This window comes from Macrobrachium rosenbergii, chromosome 41 (genome assembly GCF_040412425.1).
Source record: "Macrobrachium rosenbergii isolate ZJJX-2024 chromosome 41, ASM4041242v1, whole genome shotgun sequence".
NCBI lineage: Eukaryota > Metazoa > Arthropoda > Malacostraca > Decapoda > Palaemonidae > Macrobrachium > Macrobrachium rosenbergii.
In genome coordinates this window covers 88,074,361-88,080,344 of record NC_089781.1, presented here as the reverse complement: position 1 = coordinate 88,080,344, position 5,984 = coordinate 88,074,361, and positions in this window count along the sequence as shown.

Below are 5,984 nucleotides of genomic sequence, written 5' to 3'. Positions count from 1 at the left end.
ATAGGTCCCGGCGCTTGGCCTTTGGCCAAAATTCTGTATTCCATTCCGTACCTTAATATTTGATGATGAATTTGCTGGAGGTAGCTCACTGATATATTTTTAATCAAAGTTAAATATTTTCAGTTGGTCTTTGCATTATGATTTCTGTAGAATGACCATAGGTAGAGTACGAATTAGGTAGGAAAGGATGATATGGAGGTGAAAACGATCATCTTATGGATAAATGGGGTAGGTTGTTGAACTCGACCTAGTATGTCTGTCTTATCAAAAAGGGCACTGTTCTTTAGAGCAAAGCGATTGTATACCGGCCCCACTATCTCGTCCTAATTTAAGACGGAAGTCTTCGCTGTACCACAGATACTTTGTGATAATCGCAAACCACACGGTCAAGCTATTTGATCAAGTCGTCTTACTAGCTACTTTCTAAGTGTGGCATTTCCCGCCTTCTATATTCCCGGGATTAGTCATTCATGACCCAAGAAGTGAGACTTGTTAACAAACAGAGCATGTTTTGTCCCGTCATACTGCTCTCCGTCTCTTAACATCAAACTGTTATTATTAATTTTTTAAGACAGTCTTTTCTTTACTTTCTTTAGGCCCTAATGCACATATGGCTTTTACAATTTACTGGCAAACCTTCAAATGTCCCCAGTATTTTTATCAATCTTCAAAGAGGGATAAACAAAACTGCTACGATACTGCTATACTATTTTTTTCTGTATTTTCCTTTGTCAGATTGGGTGCCCTGTTAGATTGGATTTGCCGAAAGATTGAGCCAGTGGAAGATATACGTTGAGCCATTTACCTAACCAATTGGTCTTTGAATAGCCTCTGGTAATAGGCCTTTGGTGTCTTCTTCAGCCAGCTGCGAGGCAAGAAGAGGGGCTTGGTATTCAACCACTCATTTCTGTATATTCTGTTTTTTATAAGATAGTGAGCCTTTAGGGCTTCTAAAGAGAAGATTCTTTTCTTAACTCAAGCCTGAAGTGTATATATATGTATATATATATATATATATATATATATATATATATATATATATATATATATATATATGTATATAATTTATATATATCCATATACTGTATATGTTTATATATTTGTTTTTGAACAATTTTTGTGGCATTATCAAGTGACCACGGAGTCTTACTCTCTTCCACATTAAACTCTATCATTTTATATGTAGAGCTTTATAATATCGGGAATTTTCGGGGCCTTGCCGGATGTTTGCCCTGGGCACAAGCCTTAACCTCTTACTAAGATCCTATGCGGGGTCCTCCACCAGCCGTTGAAATTTAGGGAGCGTCTAGGATGATACCATACCTCACAATACTCTTTACTTTTTTCCATCCTACGCAGACCGCTGTTGTTGTCATTCCTCAGTAATTTGCACTGTTCTTTGGCGCCTTTGTCATGTCCTTCGTGAGTACCTGGTTAAGAAGTTATTCATCAAACTATCGGCCCGCCATTATGGTTGTGTGCGTAAGCTTCTAAATGGTGATGTTTTACACAAATCATCATTACAATTCCCTTTTGCAGAGCGCTCATGAGCTACTTGGGAAACAAGACCCTTTCTTCTTAAACATATCATTCTGCCAGCACTTTCCATAATTGTTTTCTTCCGTTCTCGAAATATCTGGTTTGTGTTGTGTCTAGGAAGATGCAATCATGGCTAAATTTTGGGACTCCCATTGTGGGAAACTACGAATAGCTACAACTTTACGGGGAACCAAGGTAACTCCAGGATGGAACTCCAGTTAAACATAACGTTGCATAGTATGACAAATCAAAATATAATCCTATTTTAATACAAGTACTTTATAAACAAGTCTTTTACAGTACTTTGATAAAAACGGTGTATTGAGATCTAGAGGATAAGTAACCATCGGCCTTTTACCTTCAGCATCACTATTCTGCGTTATATTCTGATGTTAAATTTTGTTATACTAAAGCCTTCAGCATAGGTCATTGTTGTCCTTGAAAATATTTTACTTTATTTATTAGGAAAAAGAGCTAGACAGACATAACTGCTTAGTTCAAGCTTGTTCTCTCAGCATATAATACATTAGGTTCTTTATACGCCTGTTTTTGACATTGCATATTACTTCTGAAACTTGTTTATTGTTCTGTATTATTTTCTTATTTCATACAGGGTATCTAAAATTCCATTCTGTTCTTGCACATAAACTGTTCCTTTTTTTGGCTTTCTGAAAAGAAAACTATTGTGCGGGTTTGGTCTGTCTGTCCGCACTTTTTTCTGTCCGCCCGCGATCTTAAACACTACCTAGGCTAGGGGCTGCAAATTGGTATGTTTATCATCCACCCTCCAATCATGAAACATACCAAATTGCAGCCCTCTAGCCTATGTAGTTTTTATTTTATTTAAGGATAAAGTTAGCCATACTCGTGTTTCTGGCAACGATATAGGCCGGGACACCACCGGACCGTCGTTAAAGTTCCATGGGCCTTGGCTAATACGTTATACCGAGACCACTGAAAGATTGATCAATTTTCGGTTGCCTTGATTATACGTACGATGTACAGAAAACTCGATTGCGCCCAAGAAACTTCTGCGCGTTTTTTACTTGTTTATCATTTATCCCATTTTTTAGCAGATGAGTGGCGCATTTTGTACTTGTTTATCATCGATCCCAATTTTTAGGAGATGAGTGGCGCATTTTTTACTTGTTTATCATTTATCCCATTTTTTAGGAGATGAGTGGCGCATTTTTCACTTGTTTATCGTTTATCCCATTTTTTAGCAGATGAGTGTTGTTTGTTGCTCAGTACTTCAGGTTTTACTTCAAGTGAGTTTTACTTTTTTTCAGCACTCATTTCAGTAGCCTAATTGTGACAACTTGAATTATTCCAATTTGATACATAGTTTTGCTCCAGTAAATCAGTTCAAGGTAGACCAGAAGTATGTGTTTTCTTCCACATATTCATTTCGTGCCTTAATAGTACTATTGGGGAAAGGAAAATTCGCCAAAAATCTTATTTTGCTTTAATGTTTCCATAAATTACAAGTCCGATCCTATCTAGTACATGTATGTCTTCATAGAATAAAAGCATACCAACGCAGAAATACATTCTGGAATGTCTTATACATTACCGCTGTGTAGAAATAACATTCTCTCTATACATATATATATAATATTAACGGCAATAAATAGTAGCTCTGAAGATCTTAAAAAATACCATCCGTATAATAACCGACACAATAAACACTACAACGCACTGGGTGATGACTCTCATTTAATAAATATGGCAATGTTTTAATTTGTTGGCTACGCTGCGCTAGGAATCGACCCGGACTTGTCGTGGGACTTTAAGGGGACTTTCTGTCTGTTCATTTGCCTCCTCCAGAAAGCACCACCTTTTCAGGTCGTGCAGTCCACGGCTCCTGTTGTGTGAGATCTTGCAGAAGCGCATTTAATAAAAAAAAAAAAATAATAATAATAATAAAAAAAAGGAATGTACCGAACACGTAAAAAAAAAAAAAAGTCAAAAGGATGATATTGAGAGCCTGGACTAATAGCACTGAACAAAACGACTTAATCGTTTCAGCGCAGGGCGATTCTTAGCACGGAGAGCAGCCATTCTCGAAGATCATTTGTCGAAGTTCGCATAATGTATTCATTCCAAATAAATAGGTGTCCGCACGCTAACATTACAAAGTAAAAAATAGGTTCGGCCTAAATACTGTTGCCTGAAGATAAAAATAAATGTCGTTCTGTTTTATGTACAACCACATAATAAAAGGGGGTGGGGTGTATTTACTATTTACAAAACCGCGAGGCGTTACACAATATTTACAACCACGCGGCAACAGGATATAATCATAGTAATAAACATCTTAAACTTATGACTTGAAGAGGCTCTATAAGACAATCATCATTCAAATGTGTAATCTGCCTACACATACACACCCTTGCAATATGTATGATGTATACACATTTACATGGGGTATATACACATACACACACTTCGGAATACTACGATTTTAGTTTCGTTGCCAAAACACACACACACTTGCATTCAACACTGTATTCAGCAGTTAGCGAGTTGATAGATGTATTCGTCCAGTGGCTGAGGCATTGTTTTGACCTCATGCCTCTCTGCTCATGGACCCTGGGCATAGATAGCCACGTCTTTCCCCCCCCGAAAAGAGAGAGAGAGAGAGAGAGGGAGAGAGCATGACCAGCGCGTTCTTTTAACAGCCGATGCCATGGGACTTTTAAAACGAAATTCTTGTCACAAACGAATGCAACCGCCACGTATGTTGTAAGACATCAACGGCTGAAGTTTTGGCGCAATGCTCTTATTTTTTTTATTTTATTTTTTCTACAAATAACATCACTAACGTACTTATGACTTAACGTAAATCAAGTTCGGACAGGTCTAACAAACAACGGACTATTGTAATGAGACGAAACGTGGTTCATGTAACAAACGGGAAGTGACGTATATTATAATAATAAATGCCTTTCTCTCTTCGTTAGGTGAATCGAATGATAATGATGGTGATGATGATAATGATACGGCATAGCTGGATGTATTTCACAGATTTCGAATGATACTGGTAATGACGGGAGATGTTGAATGGGTGAAACGGTGGCATTTCGTCATGCATACACGGTGTTTACGAAGAAAAAACAATATTTATAATAACCTTTGGTTGTGAACAGTCTCCTCTTTTTATCACTTGCTAAGACTTCCTCTCTCAAAGGTTAATGGAAGGGTTATTACGCATGTAGCTTGGAAAGCCGATTTACGCAGTTGTACTGCTTATATTTACATTATTATATATATATATATATATATATATATATATATATATATATATATATATATATACTATATATTATATATATACTTGAACACGAAAAATTAATTTGAATGGCAATTTATTCAGATGAATATTTTTGCAGTCCTTACAGCAGTGTCTTCCTCTGTACACTCTGGGAGAGGACACGAGTTCCCTTTTTCTGCAAGGAAATAACTTCATACGATGTCGTATTTCATCACTTACGCTGCGAAAGAACTTTTTCTCTTTGCATTAAACTTCACATTCCGGACTGCTGTAACTTTACCAAGTATTACATTATGTTCCTGCAACCACATCCTATATCGTGGGTGAACGCTGCATACTGCGGTATGTTCATGTAAGTAACTGCCATCGGAATGCAAGAATAAGAATGGCGTGGAAGTAAATAAAAGTGGAGCAGGGAATGATAACGCCAATAAGAGTTAATTGCTTGGTTCGGACGGTGATTGGCCTTTACAAAAAAAAATATATATATATATCATTCGCACTTATTTACAACCGAACAAAAAATTTAATTACGAATGAAATTACGATCAGTAAAAATACTCGAACGTTTTGGAATGTCAAGTGATATAACTCGTAATAACTTTTTAAAAAGAAATACAGGTAAACAAAGCTCATTACCAGAGAACTGTCCAATGCTCTTTCTGGCATGTGGTTTTAGGTAAATAGTAGCGAAAGTCAATGCCTTTTCCACTCCAGTGACCACCGATTGATTGAATTCTTTCGAGAATAGACAAGGGAAGGGACTTTGAAAGAGACTGTTTCATTCCATTCTTATACGAGCAAGTATGCAGCCTTGCATTTGAAACATTCACTAAAAAAGAAAGAAACAAATAAATACTTCGACACATAATCTAATAGCACCTATGTGAATAACCAGTGAAGAGGATATTTCAGAATCAAAAACAGGGATGTAGGAAATAATAGGCATGAAGGGAGTGGAGAAAGCGATGAATGTGGGAGACGATGTTTGCATGAAGACTTCTAAAGATTGTCCAATCAGGGTTTCTTAATTTGACTGGTCTAGACCTCGAGATATCTCTTCTTTACAGACAGAGAAAGATATCAAGATTCGTCTACTTGACAAAAGATGAATAAACTTTGTAAACGGTAAGAGCTCAAGATTTCATAACGTGGTAAATAAGAGAAAAAA